The 5967-nt window shown below is 41.3% G+C and overlaps 1 protein-coding gene across 6 annotated transcripts in view; it reads left to right on the top strand.

Moving 5' to 3' along the window:
- The first annotated feature begins 675 nt into the window (after positions 1-675).
- The window catches only part of TRIM2 (tripartite motif containing 2), a 91877-nt gene continuing 86585 nt past the window's right edge, over positions 676-5967 (top strand). The window contains exon 1 of one of the 6 annotated variants that reach the window (XM_031060871.1): positions 676-760. The gene's annotated coding sequence lies outside the window, so the exon portion shown is untranslated. Of the gene's footprint in view, positions 761-4744; positions 4900-4968; positions 4993-5531; positions 5674-5967 lie in introns of those variants that run through there. The other 5 variants (XM_031061086.1, XM_031061122.1, XM_031060952.1 and 2 more) reach the window with 5 other exon arrangements.

Raw genomic sequence — 5967 nt, 5'->3', positions numbered from 1 at the left:
CTGGCTGCCAGAGCCTTGGCAACGATTTGTGCTTCTAAAACAAGGAAAGAAATAGGAAGGCTTGCAGTTGTAAGCGTTAACTAAAATTGAAATCCATGAGAAACCCAGGCAGAAATCCACCTTTGATGTTTTTCCTGTGTGTTCTAGGCTAGATGAAATCAGTTTGGTTTTAATCCCCATAATGACTACTCCTTGGCTGAACTCAGGCAAGATCCATACAGTGACTGAGGCCAGATGTAGGGCCTGCCTACTCTCTGGGGTAGACTAGAGTTCAGGAACCCTCAATCTGGAACAGTTACAATGGAGTGCAGGCTTGTGCACAGCATAAAGGCTTGTTAGTGGCCATGCACAGAGCCAGATTGTGTGTTTGTGCACTGAGCTCCCTGGCATTTCTGTTTTATGAGTCACTATGCAGATCCCTGCCAGCTCAGGTGGCCCTGCACCCACATTTATAGACATGGCCTTAAATGCCTAATGGCCGCCTTAAATACTTCAGGCAGGAATGTCAGCCTTCAAAACCTGCCACGTAACCCAGGTGTCTGGAGAGGCTAAGCAGCAGCAAGGGCTGAGCAGCTGGGCATCTCCATCATACTTAGGCACAGAAGACACTGTGCCTGTCCTCTCTGAAGCAGCTAGTCTGACAGAGCTCAGAAAGCACCTGTTGAACCCCAGCAAAACAGCTCCTGCCGTCGGGGACACAGAAACCTGATTCTACGCCTAATGAACAGCCAATTACCGAGGCAGAGATTGGACTTTCAAGGTTAGTGCCTTAAACAACAGCCTGACTACAGGCTACAAAGTGGTCGTTGTTCCATCCCGCGTTCCCTTTGCTATTTGCTAATAGCAAGGCAGCAGCTTTAGGAGGAATCCAAAGTTACAATACCCTAAAAAGATACAATTAAATTAAGGGAATGTTGGTTGTGCTTTTATCTGGCTGCTAGGAGATTTGAGCCCAAATCTGTCATCTCTTGAGTACAGTAACTGGCTCTCATCTCTTCCCCAGTCAGCTTTTTTAAGAAAGGGAACTTAAGAGAATGAGTATGAATGTATGAATCCCAGTTGGAGATGGGCATTTTCTTGCAGTCCCGATGAGGATACCAAGTTCATGGAGAGAATTTAGTATCTTGCCATTCACAGTAGCTAAGTTAGACAGCTCTGTGCTAATGTGCTGGCTTTTGTGGGTGTCATTCCTGTGGATTGCTTAAGCACAGAAATCTTGGCAGGAGGATCTGCAGACTGCAAGGCACCTTGTGGTTAGGAGCTGACACCCCTGCCTGTGCCTCTTTGTGAATCTGTCTCTTCCTTTGTTTACTGCTAAGATTTCTTTTCTTCTTCCAAAGCATGTCAATTTAAGTAGATGGGGAGTTGGGACTATTTCACTATAATAGGACCACGAGAGAGAAGAGACTGTAGCAATGCAGAAGAGACTGAAAAGCAATGCAAATTTGATGAGCAGTCAGTGCCCTAAAAATATAAGTACCCTGCCTATGTAAAAGTCTGGTATGGAGTTAACTGAGGTGGTGTGACAACAAGGTGAGATTTCCTTTGGAATGAGTGATGTAATATTGTACAAAGGGTTTCTATTGACACTTCTATCTCTGACCAAAGTCATATATAATATTGTGATGTTAATATAATTTTTCATAGACCTGATGTAATGGCGTGGGAAAAGATGTGGAAAACATAATAAATACTGATGAAATGGGTGAAAGACATTTAAAATAACATTTTAAATAACCACTGAAAGTCTGCTTTTCTCAGCTGTATGGTAGGCCTTAGAGCTGCTATCATGTTCCATGAGGTGTGCCAAACAATGTGCAGATCATAACAGCTCAATTACATTTTTTTTTCTGAATCTATTTGCTGAGAGGCCATTTTTGCAGATCTTAGGCTGTCAAGAGAAGCTTGAACTCCTAGAGTGAACTAACTCCCTGCTGGAAGGAAACTAACAGCAAGTTCACAGGTTACAGCTGCATCTTTGTGTGCCTGAGTCCTGCTATGAATGCAGATCTTTCTTTTTGTTAGTCTGACTGCCTTCTCAGCAGTATCTCAGCCAGGTCCCTTGCAGCGTGATTGGAGTTTGAGCTAAGAAGGGTAAATGCTTTATATTAACTTACTGGAAGCACAACGGCACTAGTGAAATGTCCACTTCTGAGCTGTGTGCCCTGTCCTTTGCCTGAGGAAGCAACAGGTGTCCATGAGTTGGATACTCACAAACTGTCTACATATATAAAGGACAGAACTCAAGTTCATGCTGCTTCCACACTGGAAGTTGGGTAGATGTTACTTAGCTCAGTCCAGAAGTCATGTAACTATGTTGGCACTGTGCTGTGTTTTTTTGTGTTGGAAGATTTGGCACAGCTATAAAAAATAGTTGAGCCTTCTCATTCTGTGTCAGATGTTTCCTGCTTTTTAAAAATAAGCTATTAGGTTCATTGCTTTACCTTGTTGTAATATTCATTTCTCAATTTGTCCCTGTTACTGTCTTTGTGCAATGTACTCTTTGAAGTTCAAGGTTTTACATAGCAAAATGTCAGACCTACATGAGTTTAAGTGACAGCTTAGCTCTTTCTAATCTGCTTAAGGAATCTCTTCATTTTATTGCTTTTCTTTTTGAATATATCGACTTTCCTAGAGCCACTAAATATATGTTTCACTAGACATTGTCTATTTATTCTTTAATTTTGTATATAAGATTAATTCAGAAATTGATGCATATGTTTTGTTGAAAGTATTTTCCTTTTTTTTTTTAATTTTAAAAAGGAAGAGATGAATTACAATGCTTTGTGGTTGTATGTCCTGTGGATAGGACATGAGAGCCCTGGGGTTTAAAAGTGAAATGCCAGAGAGGCCTGACTCCTGTGTAATGTTTCTCTAGGAATGTGACACTAGATAAATCATAAAATTTTCAGTCATATAAGTTTTAGACTTTATCCTGCTGATGCTGAACTTCCTCAAACCCAATTGAAATTAACACAATGCATCAAATCTTCATTTTTCTGTGTAAAGGAGAGAGAATGTTTAATGCTTTCACATCTTCATACAACCCTTGAGTTTCACAGACAAAAATGTGTGTTTGTGTGCACAGCCTCTGGTAAAATACTGCTCTGTGTGGTTGTCAGAGTAAATCTCCTGTATAGGTCAGTCTGGGTGTTAAATGCAATTTTTCGAAGTGTTTTCGTCATTAATTTAAAAGTCCAAGGACTTTTGCCCATTGCAGTGAAACCTCTTTGAGGGGTTTTGTATTACAATATGTCCGATTACTTGTGGCACCAGCAAGTTTTTTGTGAAACCTTGGCCTTGAACACCTGTTTGGAGAAGCCACATCCCAAACAACACTTCACCTTCAGGCAGTATGAGTCTCTTTTGTAAAAGTCTGTCCACCACACAAGAAGATAAAGGCTGTGGGCTTTGAAGCAATGCTTCATGCCTGCTTTGTCCTACCTGGAGTACCTCCTTTGAACTGCAGAATGTAGGAGGACCTTGCGTAAGTTTTGAGGAAATGTTCTGTAGGCCAGGTGCTCTCTCTTGTTCATCTTCTGAATAGGAGGAGAGAAGAAAAATCAATCTTCTGTGTATATTAATGTGGTTCATGCTAATAACAGTTGCTAGGTTGACAGGTCAGGAGAGATATCAATCCACTGAGTCACAACACAGATATTGTCAAGGAAGGATTCTAGCAAAGTTTCCCCAATAGTGTTGTTCAAACTGAAATCACCAATTTTGTGTCAAGTTGAACAGGTACCTTTGCCCTCTTAACCATTTGACTTTTGATTTGTATAACCAGGATAAGGGTTATCTGCAAGGTTTGCTATAGGTAGAGGAAGGATGGGAGACATCTACCTACCTGTTTCACCAGGGTCACAAAACATTAATATCATTCCGAACCAGGCAGATCTTCACTTGCTGACTTAGAAGGCTCACCCTGCCCAGCCCCATTGCTGGGGCTCTAACATCCCCCTGTCCCTGATGTCATCTGACAGACTTGCCCTGCCCTCCCCACCAGGGCTGTGTGTCTCTGAGCTGAGAGGAAAGTCATATAAACAGCAGTGTGCCTTCTCTTTTTCTGCTGTACTGCATGCTACGCCTCACTGACTCACACAGCTCCTTTCAGGCACTTCCTCGAGTTTTGACGTAGTATGATTTCATAGGATAAGTGACTTTGAAGCTGATATTTCAGTTTTGAGTGGGGTGGATGTAAGCAGTATTTGGGCTTACATCATTAAATGAGGTCCTGGTTGCTGGAAGAATAAACATAGAGAGAAAATTTCGACTCTGCAAGATGCAATATTGATTGCTGCAGTGAGCCATGATGTCAAGTATATGCTTCCCTTCCTCCTTGCTTCCCACAAGTGCTAAATAATAGACTTGTTTACTGGCATTTGCAAATTATTTTGCCTTTGTGAATGATGCAATGACACGCCTCCTATACTCTCATAAAATTTGTAACACCATTTGGATTTTTTTTATCCTACATTTCTAATGCAATTTTAAAATAACTGTATTTCCTGCCCTCCCAGACAAATCAGCTCTAATTTTATAATGAGAATTTCAGGGTTAGATTATTTTTAAAAAGAATCTAGGCCATATACATTATGTAAGGTTACCATAGTAACAGTTTCTCCGAGGGGAAAACCGACTGTCCATAGTTTCCACAGAAACCACTCCCTGCTGAGAAGGTGCCTCCAAGGGAAGTGAAAGGAATATAAATGAGAGAGAGAAAAAGACGTGCACAGATGTCATATGACCTCTGCGGCATCCCTGCACTGTTGCAGATCCAACCGAGCGTTTCTGGGTTTGTTTTCAGTTTGTTGTTTTTGACTACATGAGAGGCACCTTCTCTTGTCATGTAAAGTCTGGCTGCCCTTCCCTGGCGTGGAACTGGTTTTACAGCTGGAGGTACGGCGATGCTCCACCTTGGCAGTGAACTGACCACAGCAGATACTAAAGTCCAGTGCTCTAGGAACCACTGTGCGTGGGAGAATTTAAATGGTAAAAGAGAATTTCCCCTCTTTTTTATTAACTTTATTTTTTGCCTGAAAGAAGTCAGCAAAGGCAAACAGGTATGGAAATGATTCCTTCCAGAGAGAAACAGGAGAGAAGGGAAGCTCAACTAATTTGTCAGTTAATAGTTTTGTTCTTCTGGGGTACAAGCATACACTGCTAGGAAAAATGTATTCTGAAAGGAATAAAAAAACCTCAAGTCCTAGGATTTATTAACTGATAGGGAAAAAATGGTGAAATGTCTTTAATGTACTTCAATATCACTGGGGCAAGTATAGATTAACATTTCTGAAATCCTTTTGCTCTTATTTTTTTCATGAACGGTGTTGATTTGTTTTGGTTTTTTTTCTTCAAAGGCGATAAAACTCTGACATTCATTCAAGGCTTAGTGCAGCCATAACTACAGATTAACGCTCTGGCTACTTCATCCTGTCATCTCTCTGCTGCTTTCTGGGGAAAGCAGGCTGACATGGTTATTAAATCTGGCAGCTGTGTTGTATGCACATGGGAAGCAAGTAGAGCACAGCATATAGAAAATGAGTAGCTTTCAGATAGCAGCCTTCATTTCACTGCTGCAAGACTTGAAAGGCAGCCTAAAAAGCTCTTTCTCTTCTTTGTAATCAACAGTCACTGGATCAGTGCGCAAATATCACAAATACAGTTGCAAATGTAAGTATTCCTTGCCTGTGTGGTGCTTTCAGATTGCTAATTAAGGTTTCTACCTTAGTCTTCCGCTTGAAAAAGCAGAGAGATGAAAGCTGAAAACATCCTGACAGGGGAAGCTTCTCTGCAGTATTGTTCTGGCTTTCAGTGGAAGAGCTGCTGAGGGAAAGGGATGCTTGAAAGCTTTCCAGAACAAATAGTTTGCAGTTGTGTTTGTTGATTTTAGGGGTATCTGCTTGCCATTTTTTGTGTGAGGGGAAAAGTCCAGCAAATGCTGGTACTTATAGAGAGATGTTTTTC

The sequence above is a fragment of the Geospiza fortis genome, unplaced genomic scaffold (genome assembly GCF_000277835.1).
Source record: "Geospiza fortis unplaced genomic scaffold, GeoFor_1.0 scaffold40, whole genome shotgun sequence".
Lineage (NCBI taxonomy): Eukaryota > Metazoa > Chordata > Aves > Passeriformes > Thraupidae > Geospiza > Geospiza fortis.
The sequence above is the reverse complement of the archived record's forward strand: the minus strand, read 5'-3'. Positions and strand labels throughout refer to the sequence as shown.